This window comes from Halichoeres trimaculatus, unplaced genomic scaffold (genome assembly GCF_033239565.1).
Source record: "Halichoeres trimaculatus isolate MK-OKI-2021-1 unplaced genomic scaffold, fHalTri1.1 fHalTri1_scaffold_11, whole genome shotgun sequence".
Classification (NCBI taxonomy): domain Eukaryota; kingdom Metazoa; phylum Chordata; class Actinopteri; order Labriformes; family Labridae; genus Halichoeres; species Halichoeres trimaculatus.
The window spans coordinates 15,050,919-15,069,797 of record NW_027437189.1 but is presented as its reverse complement, the minus strand read 5'-3'; positions in this window follow the sequence as shown (position 1 = coordinate 15,069,797).

Here is an 18,879-nt window from a genome sequence, read left to right as displayed (position 1 = left end):
CCAGTGATGTATTTGGAAAAAAAAAGTTTCATTCTCTTCTCCTGGTATATAAAAAAGATAGTTGCAACAAACTGCAAGACTAGTATAGGGCAGAAAGACAACCACTAAGACCATTCATAAAGCACATAATCCTTTCCAAGGCTCTCAGTGGGTGTACTTCCAGTCAAAATTGTCCATTGGGCACACACTTCCTGGTAAATTTCCAGCAAAACAGTATCTCTAAGATTTGTCTGGATCACTTCCTCTGTTACACAGACAAAGAGCTATTTGGATCATGAGCTTTCCCTTAAAAGGGAGGTAGCTTGCTGGATGAATATCTCTCTTTGCAAGTCATATGTTTTGGCTCATAGGTGTAAATAGCCAGCAGCATGAGATGAAAACGTGAAATTGAAAATAAAAAAAAGAAAAGAAAAGAAAAAGAGTGAATTTGGGATGAATCTAGTGACAGGGGCTGAGTCCAGCTGTTTCTGTAAGCTGAGCACAAGCAGCCTTTGGAAATTAGTGTAAAAAACATCTGGGAGTAAACACCAGCAGTGGGAATTCTAATTCCTGAGATGGTGAAGAAACTTTTTTTTTAAGTATAATTGGAATCAAATGGAATCTGAAGTGTTGCTGAAGTTACCTCAAAGGACAAGTATTTTCTGCATTTCAGAGAGTGAGTCTGCTTGCAAAGAAGTCAGCTCTGCAGTCTCAACTTTGTAACCCCCTGATAACAAATAAAACCCAGTAACTAACGAGGAACTAAGTCCAAAACACATTTTACGCGTTCATCGTTATTCTCATTTGCACCTCAGTGCTATGACCTGAATTTTCACAAGCCTCACACAGCCAAAGAAAGTGTGTGTCTTATTTTAACTCTTTGCTGATGACAGCCCTGTGTGTTTTTAAGCATTATTCTAGGCTACAGTTCCTGGGATGGCTGAACAATCACACTGGTAGCAGCAGAGAAAGTGGAAGTGGAGTCATTACTACTGTCTGCTGAGTTTCTGTAACAGCCAAAACAGTTGACGTTGAAAGTATCAAATACCAGATCTGGGAGCAGTGTTTGTCCTTTCAAGCTCTGGAAGTTAGAGTCATCTTTTAGCTCAGAGACAGGGAGCTGCATAGTGTACATTTATTTTTCTTCTTTTGTTGTGTTCACACCAAATTAGAGGGAAAGTCAATGCAAATACGCAAACAGACATGATGACCATATGACATGCTAATCGGGTGGTGCAAATGGCGCCAAACACATGCAACAAGGACAACACATGCAATGCTTTACTGGCTTCATTCATAGTTATCTGTTAACGTTGAAAAACTGGAACTCTTGCAATTATTTGTGTCACGATTTCCATTCAGCACAGAGGTTCTCCAATGGTTGAGGGGGGGGCAGAAGCTTATTCTTATGGAACATATACAAGTTCATTGTGTCTGTCTTTCTCGATCACTGTGACACTACCCTGTTTTTATAGGAACAGAACTAAAAAGGAGCTCACTTTGAGAGAAATGAGCGAGGAGCATTGATCTGAGCATTGTGAAGAAACTTAGTCTGTCACTTGGTTTCAGCTGTCAGTTGTACTAGCAAGTAAACTCTATCCCCGATTAGCACAACTGATGTAACCCTACGATGTAATGAAGCTCAGCCTCATTGGATGACAGCACAGTTGAGTGCTGTTAGAAGGGAACCTTTAACCTCTCACAAAACTTGCCACTTTTGGCTCTAGTGTTTGTTTACAGATTGGTGTTTCTGGAGCTTACTGTTCACAGCACCAAATCGCCTTCAGAGTCAGCTGTATTTCATTTACTTATTCACAGAAATGCTTCTGCGCTCATCAGTGTCACTTCTTTCACAACACCCAATCAAAAAGAAGAAGGCACCGTTTTCTGACTATTGATATTTCACATTTTCCACAACAATGGCAAAGAAGAAACTAATCAGACTTGTTTTCAAGGGTACAGGTAATAGTCTTTGAACCACTGGTGATTTGGCGGCCAAGAACACAAAAGATGACGTTCAAGAGGTGAAAACACATTCCAAGAAGGTCAGAAAATGTATTTGACTGCCAGTGTGGGTGGCTAGCATAGTGTACATCAAAGAAGATCAGCCAGAGACTCTCCAGGGGGGTCAGATTTCTGCCCCTGACCCTTTTCATTAGCTTGAGAAGGCAGAAGAGTTTGAGGAACCTATTCATCAAACATTTCACCCTGACCTGCCGTCAGCTGCGTTGTCAAGTTCTTGTGACAAACACTCAACCTGAACACACATAATGAAAAAGCATGGGTTGTTAAGACCATGTGGGATTGTGCTCAGTAAAACATAGAGGAGTCAGCTACTATGGGTGAAAATAGGCTTTGAACTTTGATAATGTATTGTATATGTTTTTTAAGCTTTCATCGTGTCTACAGAATTACCTGAAAATGTAGCTTCAACAATGATGCAGCTTATTTTTAAGGTGCAAAAACTTCCAGTTAGCTCTCTCCCATGCTCTGCTCTCTGGCCCTGTAAAGACTGACAACAGCACCACATCATAAACACAGAGACTCCATATTAATCCAAGTGACATCACTGTGTTGGCTCGTCTGAGAGCTTCTGCCAAAACCATGTTGAAGACCCAGCCAACACTTTTAACGCAGAGTAGTTTCATCCAACTATGCAGCACTTTCATGAAAAACATGTGCAAGCCTGAGCTTTTATAAGCCCTGTTTTCACCAAGCAGTACTGTTTGGAATAGTACAGTTTGGTACGGGTTGGATTGGTACGGGTTGGATTGGTAAAGCCTGATCCCATTTGTGTTTCCACAGCTAACTGTGCCCCCTCTGGGTAGTTGGTGTGTAAGCCAGATGCTGATAGCCATGTCTTTTACGTAATAGTGTGATGCCATTGCAGAAACAGAGGGGACCTCGCTAATAAATCCAATGAAGAAAGCAGGACACAGTTCACAAAGGACAGCAATGGAAGACATCCAACATCTCAACTTCTTTGTGATTTCCATGTGGCTCTTTGTTACAAAGCGCAATCAAGCTTTATTTCAGAGAAGACTGTGTGCTGCGAGAAGAAATATGGCAGCTGTCGCTCAGGACGTGACGATTCTTGTGACCAATCAATGCTCTGCATTGTTGTAGCTCCACCTTCTGGGATCAGATCGGTACATCTGGCACCAGAACAGGGTCCCCAAAAGTGGGACAGTTTGTTTGGTTATATTAGGGTTCTGTCCGGGGATTAGCCAGTGGAAAAGCCACAAAATACATGCCGTACTAAGACAAACCGAACTGAGCCACTTGGTGGAAATGGAGCTTCAGTCACGTGGTTTAGTCTTTTTTAAGTGTGATAAGGGCTAACCACTGTGTCTGTAAGGTGTTTACCAGATCTAAAACCTGACCCTGTATTCCGCTTAAGTGCTTTATCTATTTGAAACTCATTCATTCAAAATAAAAATGTCTTCTTCAACCATCAACGTGATGTGATGAGATTGACTTGGTTTCATTCTGTGAGATGTAACAGCTCTTTTACTTGAGAGATTCTGTTCTAAGAGGAAAAATTCACAGAAAAGTTGTGAAACGCAGCTTCAGTGTACTAAGTGTACAGTTCAGTCAGACAACTCACGCTTGAATTGTTTATTTAGCAGCAAATATATTTTATGTTTGGCGTCCAGGCTCCGGCCTCATCACCCCTCACAATAAATTGACATGGTGACATTGAGGAGTGATGAGCAAAACATACTGAACAAAATCCCCCACCGGAGCCTGCAGGTGGTTGCTGGGGTGGTGGTGGGGGCAAAGAAACATGCAGCATTACAAACGCAGGGCAGCCAAGGCAGTGACAGGCATTACATTTTCTAAAACCTTGCGAAATTAAAGTGAATCTCAAAGTTGACGAAGCAAAAATGCTCTGTGAACTGTGAGATTCCTCCAATTATATTTAAAGGTTGTGTGTTGTGGAACATCTTCAGCCTGCTGCTGGACCTTCTGCCACCTTGAGGTGCAAAAACCCTGGACCTGAATTTGTCGTCCTTTTGATAGTGTGGATACACCAGGAGAACAGATCAACACCCAAAGAAAATGTTGCACCCTCACGTGTGTCCTCCCTAGAACGGAGGTGACCACAAATAGCAAATACCTGCTGAGTCAGTCAACCAGAGACAGGAAGATGTGGACAACTGAAGGGTGGAATTGATTAACCTTTCTTCAGACATGTTGCACTGCTCAGCCATATTCAGCCTGATCAAAATGGCACCACTGAATACTGATGGTCTCATGCTTGGCCCGGGTCAGAGGCTGGGCAGTGGCATTGGTCAATATTGCCTTTAGCAGCTAGGTAGAATTTACACTTACAGGCAACAACACAACATGTCCACTTCTTGAAGATGGACTATTTGACTTCTCCTTTGAATGAATAATACAGTCTCTGGACATATTTGTTGTTATTAGTAAATCTGCTCCCTATATCGAGCTCCTGAGGCTGAGAAAGAGAAAGTAGTTTGTTCAAGTTGAGAGTCTATCAATAAAATGTAGAGTGAGGTTACATTTGTTCTGCTTGGTGAGGTTGGAGTTGATAGATGAGCACTGGTAGGACATAACCAGGATTCACAAACATTACAAGTTACAGACACGTCTCAGAGCACTGGGCTGTGAGTAAATATATAGGCGGTCCTCGAGTTGCGATCCAGTTCAGTTCTTACGACACGTCGTAACCCGAAATTCTGCATTAGTCAGATTTTTACCCTATTACCCGCTAAATGTCTAAATAACTATCTGAATACGTATACTATTCTTCATATTCATGGTAAAACAGATCCTGCTTTCCTTTTTGTGTCAATTAAACGAAAAAGGTTCAGATACCTAGAAAATTACGAAGCACAAACACAGTCTACACTATGACGCGACTCGAGACAAAGTGGACAATGCCGATGACTGCGTAGTACTGAGTAACTGTGTATTAATATGCGTCAAAAACTAGTAGCATTGTAGGAGCTTATGAACAGAGCGGCATAACTTTGAAACCTTCTCTATTTTCTTACGTGCATATTTTTATTGGCGGCGAAAGCCAAAACGACATAAACTGAGAACCATGTCGAGGGCTTCCTCTTTATGGAAAGTCTAGAGCACTGGACTATGATACAAACTGACTTTTTTTACTTCTAGTTGACAGGTTTGGTTTTGGTTTTTAAGCATCAAAACAGAGTAATTTGTACATTACTGTGGACAATGAAGAGAGAAGAAACAAAACATCTGTTTTTAAGGTAAACAAATGGATGAAATGGGAAAAGGAATAAGAAGAGAAACCATATAAACACTGAAGAAACCAGAGGTTTAATAAAGAGATTTGCAAGAGAGCGAGCTGTTTTATCTTGATGCAGTGAGACACCAGAGGATAAGTGGAGGTTGAAGGATCAACACCATGTCCACTGCTTTGGTGTCAGTGGTGTTGTTTTGTATTTTCAGCACAGCAGATCTTTCTTTTCTGCCCTTGTGTGTGTCATGACAAATTTTCATGTCTGCCTATTCCTATCCAAGTCTGCATCCTGATCAGTAGGAAGGTGGAAGCAGCGCTACTTAGCTCTTTTTTACTCACATTTCTTTTAACTTTGTAGGGATTTATTTAGATGGTTGTATGTACTAGCGGTGCAGCTCTTCTGCCATTGTTTGACAATTAATCTGACTCCCTGATAACCTCTTTTGTATGATTCACTACCCTAACTGTGGGTTTAGATCTAAGAATGAAAAAGCAGTAGTAGAAATATTTTTTTTTATTTAACACACAATGGATAAAAACAACAGAGAAGAGCATTTGCACTACAATGTAAAACTGCATTGAGGGAATTCATGTTAAGAGAGAATGGGTAATGAGGCACGGAAAAACTGGCCTTCATCTTTTCTCTCTTCTTGCTTAATTCCAACATAACATACGACTTACATAGCAGTCTGTCTGAAGGTCCTCTATCAGCATTCATTCTGCTCCTAGACATCATATGCAGTGTACTCAGGTCCCAGACTGCCTTGGATGAAGAAGAGAAAATAACTCATCCAGTCAGGCTCTTTTGATTTATAATGTGTTTTTTCTAAGGTGTTGCTGCTATTAGAATCAGAGAGTGGGTGCTTAAGGGTTGCCAAGGGGGATGTTTTGAAAAGTGGTTTTAGTCTAGATGAGAATGTTAATGCACTTCTGCCAAGATACCCCAGACATGATTCACTGTGCTTGCAACAGTGGGATTGTTCATTTTTTATTGATTTATTTATTTATATTTTATTTTATTCCTAGAGTTAGTTGCAGCATTAAACTTAATAAAGAGAACATAACATTTCCTCAACTGTCACACGTTAACAGAGGCAGATAATGAGGACATTCATCAAATTAATGACTCCAAAACTGAAACATCACCAAAAAGAAAGGAAACAATTCCTTGAAAAACAGACTGTATACATTATAAACAGCCATACAGATGTAGCCCTCTGATTTAACGATACCTCCAGTTTGGGATTCTGCCACTGTCATATTGGTTTCCTTAGGCCTGAGGTGATCTTTTTCAAAGGTAAAGGTGGTGCTGGACTGGCTATCAGACTAAAGAAGTTCAAAAAGCTGATGAAACATAATGGGACTTGACAATGCCTTTCCTAAATCCCTGCTAACAAAGCGGTAAGTATTAAAACATACCAGGTAGTTGAAAATAAATGGTCGTCTCATCACCTAAGCCAAAGCCATAGACTGTATAATACATGTATGAAGTCTGTGTGGTATCATTGATCTGTTTCTCACACAGTGCTGAAGTCTAACATCATTGGGTGCCGAGGTGGATACCAATTGATTTCAGATAGCCATTAGCCACTTGGCTAACAGCTACATGGTAACTGCCTGATGGTCAGCCCCAGCTTTGTAAGAGTCAAACTTGTAACTTGAAAATTAACAAGTTGCAAAGTATTCACTGAAACAATGTGTGTCAGTAGTGGGATTATCTGTTTATCAACAATGGCGGATGCACGCGCAACTTGAAGGGATAGTTTGGATTTTTTGACATGAACCTGTATGGCATCCTAAACTATAGTTATGAACATCAGCGGTGTCTTACCCCTGTCAGCGTCCTGTGACCCGAGATCTGGTGCGGTTTTGGTCCAGCCGAAAGTAGTCCGGCAACATGGCTGGGGTCACGAAGATAAAGCGTTTTTCCTCTCAAAACAAATTGTGTTCAAAAGAGTGATACATTTGCATCACAAAACTGCAAACCAGAAAAAAGTCAGACTCCGTTATTGCTTGGCACTACTTTCTGCTGCGTATCACTGCGCCACACAGTGCATCCAGCTGACCTGCGCGTGTTGGCACCGTCATTACAACTTAAAAAAGTTAACAATAACATGTCTGACTACGACACCGATGAAGATGACATTACATTTAGCACAGAGCCAAGGGGATATCTTTATGAACCAGAATATATTGATGCTGAAGTTCGTCAGGTGGAGTTAGAACGGGCGGAGAGAGAGACGATCACAGTCATGTCGCTCCTGGAGCCACAGATGGAGCCGTGAGAGAGAGAGTGACAGACAAATGGTGGTGCACTTGTCAGAAGTATGAAGTCATGCCGACAGAGGTGGAGTGCTACTGCTATTTCACGTTTTCACCTGGATACGTGAAAAAGGTCTGTAAGACACCCTCATTCAGTAGCCTGGTGCAGGGGAGTCATTATTGTTTATGATGCAGACAGAAGCTGCAACGCTGGCCTCCTCATCAATTGAAAGGTCTTGCATCTGTGGCATGATGAGGTTCCATTTGTGGCAGCAGTAGCACTCTGGCATGACTTCATACTTCTGACAAGTGCACCAGCATTTGTCTGTCACTCTCTCTTTCACAGCTCCAGCTGTGGCTCCAGGAGCGACATGACTGTGCCTTGTCTTTCTCTCCACCCGTTCTAACTCCATCTGACGAACTTGAATGCAATCTTCATCAGTGTCGTAGTCAGACATGTTATCGTTAACTTTTTTAAGTTGTAATGTCGGTGCCAACGCGCGCCGGTCAGCTGGCTGCACTGCGCGGTGCAGTGATACGCACCAGAAAGTAGTGCCAAGCAGTAACGGAGTCTGACTTTTTTCTGGTTTGCAGTTTTGTGATGCAAATGTATCACTCTTTTGAACACAATTTGTTTTGAGAGGAAAAACGCTTTATTTTCGTGACCCCAGCCATGTTGCCAGACTACTCTCGTCTAGACCAAAACCGCACCAGATTTCAGGTCACAGGACGCTGACAGGGGTAAGACAGCGCTGATGTTCATAACTATAGATGAGGATGCCATACAGGTTCATATCAACTATCCTTTTAAGTTGCAGAAGCACTGCTGGGTACAATGGTTTGTCAACTGCCGTGGGGAAGTTAACCACCAAAAAAACACATTTTAAAACTTATTATGATCACTTTGACAGATGATAAATGGCTCTCCAGTTTGTGAAATAGCAATGAGTGGATAGAAGAGATCAGCAAGTGGACAGATATTTGGTGGACAGACGTTTTTAGCAGAGAAATCTAGCAGGCTCCCCAGAGAGGCATTTAAACACACAACTGTCACACTATGCTCATGACAGCATTATCCACTAACACATAACAGACTGTGACATACCAGGATGTAAGCATGTGTCAATAAATCAGAAATCCTCACAAACCAAAAAGAGTCCGAGACCCAGTGCAGAAAAAAAGAACCAGAAAACTGGTAAACTGGAATATTATTGGTTGTGTATTTCAGGGTTAAAAGACTGGTTAATAATTTCATAACATTCTTTAATTTTGCTTTGATCATAAAATCTGTTTCTGTCAATCATAATTCATAGATTCACTTATAATTTACTTTCTATATCGAATCCATGTTTGGTCATAACCTCTGCCTGAAACTAACTTTTTAAATTAAATAATCAAAGTAAAAATTGTGTTTTGAATATTAGCGGTTAATATTATTTGTTTGTGTGAGGTTGGATGGAGATGGCATATTTTATTACACCCTCAGATGTCGCTGGTATTTCACTTTAAAGTGTGACCCTGTGAACTTATGAAGCTCAGCCCTGACCATTGATGCCTTTGGCTGAGAGTCACCAGTTAGCATGGTCGCAAATAACTCCATAACACTGGTTTCTCTGTAACCGTCAAGACTTGATGGACGTGACCTTGGTGTTTGAAGCCTGCCCCCTTTAAGGTCATGAACTTATAAGGAGATCCTTGCAATGACATCATAATTTTAGCCCATTTTGTGGAGATCTTGTGAAGAGCTTGTGCTACTGTTGGAAGGTACTGCTTTGATCAGTTTACAGCCAGATTCAGTGATTTCTATATGTGGAGGATTGAAAATCTATTTACATTTAGTGTGGATATCCAGCATTGCTACTTTAGATCCATGTTTAAAATGTGAGAAAGCATAAAACTCTTCCCCTTTCAGTCAGATAAGTTGGCAGCTCTGGCAGAGAGTGGAACTACAACTTTGCAGACTTAGTCTTCCATTTGTAACACTGGGCATTATTACTTGGATCTTACAGAGGTAGATCTATGTTTGCATCCACACAAGATGAAACATAAAATGCATTATCATAAAAACCAACACCCCACCCATCCACCACCCCCCTGAATATTTCTGTCTGGAATTATGTGAACATCATTTTTATTGAACCTAACCCACAACAGTCAGTGTGCTTTGGCTTTAATAAAACAACCAGCTAAAAAGACGATTGAGCAATCTCTGCTGGAAATGGGATGATTCATTTAACAACTCTTTTACTCTGTAACACATAGCTTATGTTTGAACTCCTAATTGACTTTAATATATATCTGTGGGTAAATGGGCTTGTTCTGCATTCCCTGAATATTAGACTAGAGGAGACATACAGTAATAATTCACATGGTGTACATTCTTGTGGTTGTGCCTTTACTGTTTGGATAGCAGCATCCTTTAATCTGTACAAACACAAACCTCAGGGCTAAAATAATAATCATAAAAAAAAGAAGGCAAAACTGAGCAGTCAGAGCAAATGTGTTGTCAGTGGTTGGGGGAAATATTTAAATCTGCTATCTAAAAAAGTAACAATGGGTTGCTGGAGAAGAAAATACATGAAATCAGAGCTTAATTATTACAAGGAGAAAGTCCTTAAAGAATGAAAAGTCAAAGTATCCTTTGTCAGAAAAACAAACCCTGTACAGTTTATAGTAGAGGTAGTTTGTCTGCACTGATGTCAAATCTGAGGGTTATGTTGCCTCTAAAGTTTTTCTTAATAACTTTTTATGTTTGGTTCAAGGGGGCAATGCAAAAATTAGTTCATTGTTAAAGTTTTATTTTTTCATTTTCCTCGGTTTCACTGTCCAAAACCCCAAGCCCATTTACCTGGATAACCTTGATCAGGAATATTAATATAAAATGTTTAGGATGTATAGTCATGGCTTGGTTAAGATGCTAAAACTCCAGCACACCAGACATTCTTTTCTTTCTGGGTGTTCTGGCATTTTCTTAATTGATTTAATCTATGTACAGGTTTTCAGAGTGCTGCACCAATAATACTTGCCTGAGCATGGAAAAATTTCATGTTAAGTGAAAAAAAGCTGTTTAACCCGTAGAATCCAGGCTTCATTTTACAGTACATTAAATTCTTCATAAATGTGATCTTTGGACTTGACTTGAAGTAATACTAGCTGAGTTTATTTTTCATCTCCTCTCTGCGCTTCACTTCCTCCATCTAAAACTCTCCCAGTGTTGTTCATCCCTCCTTTGCTGCAGGGCAAAACAATATTTGTCTCTGTCCTCATTCATTTCTGCTTAATATTTTGGGTTCAGAGTGAGAAAAAATAGAGGAGCAGGAACAGAGGGAGGGCAGGAGCTTGGTAAGAAGGTCACATTGCTACAACCAAAGTGACAGCAGGAGATGGTAACAGGAGGGAGGTGAAAGGAGCAAAGAGGCAGCTTAACCAGAACTGAAGACCTTAACCCTCTGCCTCTGTCTTCTCCTCACTAAACCAAAGTATTCTACCAACAACAGATGAATAGCAGGGTGCCAAACTGACTAATCACTTGGAGGTTTCTCATCAGAGGTGTTGGTGGCTTTTTACATCCATACAGAGCCTACATAGTTTAGTTTACTTTACTTTAATTTACTTTATTTCGGACACTTTGACATAAAAACTCAAATGCACGATGAAGTGGAAATGATGAGATGTTGAGTTAATGCTATTTCTGCATTAAAACTTAACAGTCAACAACAACAAAAAAAGGGAATCAACAAAAATTTGTAGGCTGAGGCCTTTGCTTATTTCATTTACCCTTTTCAAACTCATCTTTTACTCAGCTTCCTTTAAATTTATGTAGAACAATAAGGTAAACATAAATAAATAATCATTCATTACACATAGAGCCTTTGTCTATCCAAAATCACATTATGATTTCACATCCAATTTCTGTACTTTTTTAATCATCTTTTGTTTAAATTCTTTTTTTAAACCTACCATAAAATAATAATAATGATGGACTGACTTTAACTTAAGGTTGACTTAAACTCAAACTGACAAAATCACAATTCTGATAAGTACCAAACTATCATCAGTCAGGCACTTTCTGCAGCACAACCTGCTAATCCTTTTCTGCCAATTTGAGTTTCTTTCATCTTTGCTCTGGATGCAGACTCTTTTAAGACAACACTGTGAGTAAAGTAACCCTGTGATGGATGTGGCCAAGCATTCCCTGAGCCTTTCATTTAGTTTTGGCACTTCGCCGAGAGCTTTTTCAAGATGCACTCAAAGTGGCACTTAGAAATGGAGAGGAAGGGTTTGTGATAGGAAGTAATTTGACTTCATAAGGATCCTGTGATGAAATGAGATGAAGCACAAAGAAAGGCTAAATCCATGGCATGAGACAAGGGATGCTGCCATGAGAGGGGTGGGGAGAAGGAGGAGTACTAAGTAGAGGCGGCAAGCAGTGAAGGACATAATGCAGTTTGCCTACCCTGAGGGGCTTTGCGCCATGGAAAGAATTCAAACGTGCAGCAGGTGTAAAAAATGAAACAGAGTCAATACAACATGGTGAGGGGTCAAATGAAATTAAATAAAGACAATAAGAGAGGATTAAAGGCAGCCAGCTGCAAAAAGTGATTAATCACCTTCTTGCTGGCCTCCTGACACACAGTCTGTGAGTGCACTAAGCTTATGAGCACATAATCAATGACAGACGCTGTATGTGTCAAGCAAAAACAGAATACAAAACCTTGAGACGGTGAACCGTCTTTGCTGTTTTATTTTGATCTCTGTCCTCTGTTTTGCCTGAGGAAAGACTTGACCATTGACTCTCATAGGAAACTCATAAAAACAGTAGTGAAAGGCAAGGCAGTAATAGTATTCCTGAGTAAGTACCAGTGCTTCACTGTTTCTACTCCTGTCAACTTGATTTTCAATATTTTCTCTCATAATCAAAAAGATGAAAAGTGGAGATCTCATGAAGTTAGATTGTTTATTGACTAAGAGCACGGCCACACTGGCCATCCAAACCGTGCCATGGCGTGCCATGGCTTGCCATGGCGTGCCTACTTCATTGTGAAGCATCGGTTTACATGAAGTGTGACCTCATCAGAGTCAGCACAATGAGACACAAAGAGCACTGCTACAACTCAAGAGACTTTTTGGCTTATGGTAAGTTATTTTGACATAGCCCTCTAACACCCCAGCTTTGTTTAAAATGATTGTCGAGAGGTGAACTCGTGGGGATCATACATCATGGATCACACACGTTGTCCACGTGCTTGTGCTCGTGCATGGAGTAAACCGTGCTGAAGCCCACCTCTCTGAAGTGTGCCAAAGCAGAGAAGTGAATCGGGCTTAAGCATGGCACGGTTTCGATCACACTGGCCTTTCCAAACGTGCTTTAGGGCTGAAGCATCCTTAAGCATGGCTCAGTTTGCCTGTGTGACTGAGTTCTAAAAAACAGTTTGAAATAAGAAAATAGACAGTGGGGTCGGAGGTCCAACAATAAAGAAACCAATTAGCATAAAAACCTTAAAAAAAATTGTTTTAGACTTTTAGAAGAAAAAAATATTTACACCATCATAATTAAGTAGGTAGCATTTAAGAAAAATAATGAGTCACTTGCCACTCTACTACAGCATAAGCCTTACATTTACCCTCGCTGCTGACAAAACACAAAAATATTTCACACTTTTTATCACCACGTCTACTCCTTGTTGAAGGAAAAGAGGAAGAATGGGAGAAGAGGAATAGGAGGAAGAGGGTAGCTTCAGTTCGCAAACCTGCAACTAGCGTATGAGTCAAGTCAAAGTATGTAATAAATTAAAAACAAGTGTCAATCATATGACTAAAACACCACTCAGCAGTGACGGAGTGGCACCTGCTCCATTTACTCAGAAGGTGGATGTCAGTTGAATGTGTCAGGTATCATGAAATGAGAGTCTTTTTAATCGTAAATGTAAAGGTCAAGGTTTTACAGGCAACTTGCCATTTATCACTTTATCCAATGATGGACTCACCATGTGGTTTGGCTCCACTTTGTCTGTCATCACACTGGCTGTATGTCAGGACAACAATTTCCTGTGCTTATTTCCCAATGATGAGACACTCCTGGTTAGAAAGGCTGAAAAAAAACTCAAACCTGTTGATTTCTGGCAAATAAATCCATGGCTTGTACTCCTTTAAATACTTAAGCACAGTTAAGATAATAAACTTTTTTTTTTTAATCGTACACCTTAAGAATTTCATTACGAATAAAATTCTAAAGAAGTGACCTTTACTTCTACAAAGGTCATTTTCTGGTTTGACAGTTGTACTTTTGCTTAAGTACAGCTTTGAGATATGACATTTATCAATGCTACATACAGACACACTGTATAGGCAATCTGTTTGGTATTTTGCAAAGTTTATAGATTTGTGTAGTCAAAACATCAGACAACAGTAATTTATAAAGCTAATTTCACTAAAGCACCAGCCAAACCTGTAAAATGTTTATGTAAAAAAACCCTCTTTAGTGTGTAAAGCTTGTACAAAACAGAGGGCATGTGCTTTGTAGAACCAAACTCATTACAACCTTGAGGCTTGCATAGATGATGGACTCCATGTGAAAAGAGGCTGTACATATTTTATTGGATTGTTTGTCACAGTACAAACAATACCAAGCAAGCGTGTTTTTGTAGTCAATACAGTCATGTGCTTGTAGATGACAGTAGGAAAGCAATGAATACAAAACGCGTCTCTGCAGTAATCAATGGTGCAGGCTTATCTATCTATTGACATGAATAAGTGGTAAGAGTGTGTGGGTGTGATTGTTCATGCTAAAAGCTGAAGCTTCTTGTTCTACTTGTTTATCACAACTCAAGGTCTCTCACAGAGTGAACTTGGTTACTGATTTATCACAATGTTTCAATTGGATGAGAAAATACAATTCCCATATTTGTCCCATATTATGCAAAAATCACTTTATTAAGTCTTTTAGTGAAATTTGTGGGTCTTTGGTTTATGTTATATTTAATAACATAACCTGTGTTTAGTAGTGCTTGTGAATGTAAAATCCTGACCTAAAACGAGTTGTTTGGATTTTGGGGATTTGCCGACGTCAGCGATTCCCTTTTTTGACCAATCAGGAGCAAGTCTGACCTGATTGGTCCACCGGAGCAGATACCCCTTCACCCTCTTCCTGCCCACACCTCTCCCTGCAACGGAGAGAGAAATCTCTCCAGCAGCAGGGTGAACGCTGAAGTTTAAGGGCCATCACTGCTCTTTTTTCGGCTGTAAACAGCCACAAAGTTCCATGCACAAGCTTCCCATCTCGGGAGAAGACTAGACTGAGTGGCTAGAGTTCATTTATCAAGGAAATGAGCCTGCTACACACAGTAAAACTGTGCGTGTATGCTAGTCACTTCACGGTCAACTGCTTTTCCAACTTTGGACAAAGGGCTAGCGAATAGACTGGTCCTGAATCCAGACGCATTACCAACCATCAGCCAACAAACCTCGGACCCTGGAAATGTGAGTAATTTCAATGCTGTGTGCTGTGGAGCAGATGTAAGAGCTTTTCCTCAGTGTCCCCCCTGTCTCTGTGTTAGCTTCAGAATGCTAACTTTAGCTGCAGTTAGCCTGTTGTTTTAGCCTGGAATGTTACGGTAAACAAGTTTCGCCGTTATCTTAACATTGTGCACTAGGAGCTCGGTAGTCATGGATGTGGCGCAGCTCTCAGTGATGCTGAGGAGCGGGGCGGTATCAGGGGTGGCTCATTTAAATATGCAGGTCATGCCCACTAAATCAGACTGTTCTGAACAGAGGGGCTATGAGAGCCTGGATACAATGCTGCTGTGGCTGATTTATTGGCTTGTTGGACCAAAACATGTTACTACCATTTCATGAAGACATCAATGATCCATATTAAACTGCAGAAAAGGAGCATAATATGGGACCTTTAAGAATTCTATTGGTGCAGATCGATTAGTTGTGATTAACACAAAATGTCAAGTTTTTACCAGCAGGGTTTAGTTAGTACCGCTCTCCTTCTGTTACTTTTAGCCTGCTGTGTGTCTGGAACAAGTTTCCTCGATGCCAAACACCCCCAGCCTATTTCTGTATGTTTGTTTTTGCCTGCACGCAGCAGAACATAAGCCATGTTTTCAGCCTCAACAGCTGCATGGCTCAATGGGTTATGTGTCAGATTGGCATGATTTGTTGGTCTGTCATGGAACAAATCCTCCCTGGAATATATCAATTTTACTTGATTAGGGTTGTGTTTTATTGAACTAGACTAGAAAATACATGCTGGGAGCACTCTAGATTGATCTAGAGTCTACAAATTGTAGCAGATTAAAGTCTAAACACTGAATTCAGAGATCAAAAGTGCTCTTGTATCCCTCTCAAGGTTTTCAACTTGATAATTGCTCATGTGTGTAGACATAATGAGCAAATATCACGGGTCAGTGCTGTTGTGCCCTGCTGTAAGGACACTGTGTTAATGCATTTTATCACAACCATGGCATACTATGGTACGACAGCAGAAAATTACATTTATTACATGTTTCAGTCATTTGACTTCAGAACTAGAAGTGTAAGAGATATGTGTGTGTGCTGTATGTTCTAGTGCTACTTTTCCAGCTTGTCACATAATCGTGTCAAATAGTATATAAGTGCACAATTATTGCATGGAATGAAACAGCGATCAGAACAAACACCACAGTGAAACCTGCTTTTATATTGTACTTATTGGAATTACACACGGACATGAGCGTTAAAAAAGATAACCACATTTGAAGATAATTTACACAAGCTTTGATGTCTCAGAATTAATTTCCTCTCATCTTTCTGTGTGAGAACTGTTTGAAGTCACACGTGGCAGGTAGATAACCCCATGTCATCATCATCATCATCATAGGAAGTGCACCTGCATGTGTCCCACTGAGTCCCTGCTGGACCAGCATTGAGAGAAACAAGGATGATTGATTCGTTTTAGTCCAACGTGTACCTACACGTGACAACCCCTCTCCTGTTTTCTCCCAAGCAAAACAATTCTCACTCCCTCTGCTCCCGTGAGTCATTTCTTTTTTCTCCTGACTTTAGTAAAATAAAGACTTGGAGAGTGCTGACCCACATACTAAGGCTATGTTTCACAATTACAACAATAAGACAAAAGGAAAATGTGAGGAGGAGATAAAGAGGCTGACAGACAAGAGGGAGGCATAGAAGGAGGAATGTGAAACATCCAGGGAAGAGGTGATGTTGTGGATGGACTTTGTAATGCTTTGTAAATCCCTGACAAAGGTATATTATATTCTTAGATAAAAAGTGACAATCAATCAGATCTTAAAGCGTGATGTCACTCAACAGCAACTGTGTTAGATTTCTCTGTGATGCCACTTCAAAATTACCACCAAATTCACAAAAAAGTGGGATGCAGGGTAAAATGTCAAAATAAATAAATCTTAATGGGTCAGAAATTATTTGAATTCTCTTTTCAATGGATAGAAGCACAAAGACAACATATTAAATGTTGAAACTCAATGTTTTTTTGACTGTTTTGAATTACACTGCAAAACCTGACATTCAAGCAAGTATTTAAGTCTCATTTCTAGTCTTTAAAAAAAATGAACAGAATTAGATTATTTAATTTGAGCCACATTTATCTGACAAGTCCAGAAAAATGTGTCACATCAAAATATTAAAAATTAAAACAAATCTGGCTTGTAAAATGTGTATAATAAGTTTCAAATTTGAGTTTTTGCAGTGTTGCCCAGTTTAGGGAGCAGGCCTGGTGGCAGGCTGTACAGAAGGGACAATTCAGGAGGCCAGCCTGTAGCTGAACCAAACCAGGGAGACAGTTCATGTAGCCCACCAGGTGGCAGGCCTCACGGAGGAGACTGAGCTGGGGTTGACCTGCAGTTTGCCCTGGTGAGAGCCAAGCGAGGTGTTGGGGTCGGCCTGGTCACTGCTAAGCAAAGAGCCAGTGTTGGCCTGGGAGCCGAGAGAGTCACTAGCGTCGGCCTGTGAGAGGAGTAAGGCGTCATACTTCAGACCAAGAGAGTCACTGGGTTTGGCCTGTGAGCAAAGAGAGTCACTGAGGTCGGCCTTTGAGCCAAGAGAGTCACTGAGGTTGGCCTGAGAGCTGATGGAGCCACTGGTGTTGGCCTATTAGCTGAGTAAGGAGCAGGGAGTAGGTGGCGTCCAGCTTAGTTAGGGGCCAGGTTTGCTGTGCTTGGCTGGCCTTGAGGGGATGTGACCACCACATCCCTTGTGGCGGCCCTCCCTGGGTGCCAGAAAAAATGGCGAGTCCGGTCCTCAACAAGGAAACTGACCCTGGCCCTTTACGGACCATGCAGCTCAGCAGAAAAACAGACTGAAATTAATTAACCTATGAGAAACAGTCCAAAGAATAAAATGAAAAAAAAAATCTGCTGGGTCACATATTTGACAAGGTCCCATAAACAAAATGAAACAAGTGCTTGTAATACAGAAGAAGATCTTATGCAAAGCTCCATGTAATTCAACATAATAAATAAATAAATAAATAAATAAATAAATAAATGAACAAACAAACAAACAAATAAATAAATAAGGAATTGAAAGAAATAGGAAAAGGTAAACTGAGCACCAAAAACTTGAACAAAAATTCAAAAAAAGAAAGAAAGAAAGAAATAAAAAGAAGCATTGCTCCAATGTAACATAGAAGTATCACAAATGTGATTCCTATGATCTCAGTGTCAATGAATGGGCTGTATGGTGCAGTTACTGTCTTTTTTAATGGTTTGCTTTCCAGTCTGCCTATGCTTAAAGAATAAAAATCTGGTGCTTTATCTGATAACCTAGCTCTTCCAAACATCAGCTCTGACATTCAAAGGACTTCCTGTCTATGAAAATCAACACAAAAGACTTTAAGGCTTGATCTGAAAGATACAAATGGGACAAAGGCTTGCTCTTATGGATGAGCGATGAAGGCGTGTCCTTGCGGCATCTCAGCTTTGCCCTTGTGAGCACTCTGTCTTCAAATATGTTTGTCTGTGAACATGTGTGTATACATGTGATCCCACTTTTGCAATTGACCTTTGGGCATTCTCACTTGCTGTGTGCAGAGTAGTGAACTCACCCCTGTAAACATCTTTGACGTCTTTTGAGTGGTCACATGGGGCCCCTTGATGCAGCAGAGATAGCCAGAGGGTTTTTCAAGTGGGATTCATCTTTATACCACTACAAAATAACAGCAGACACCAAAAATTATGTATAACTGGTGAATCATCTTTGTGCCTTTTGCATATTATGATCATAGTAAATGTTTTCCACCGCATTACCTCCATTTGCTGGAAAACATTGTAATGAGGAGAAAATATTCAACCTTTTTGTTGGTTAATTTAAAAAGACTTGCATTGCTTCTGCTGGGGTTGCTTAGTACAACACCATGTGCAGAATTAGAATAAAAC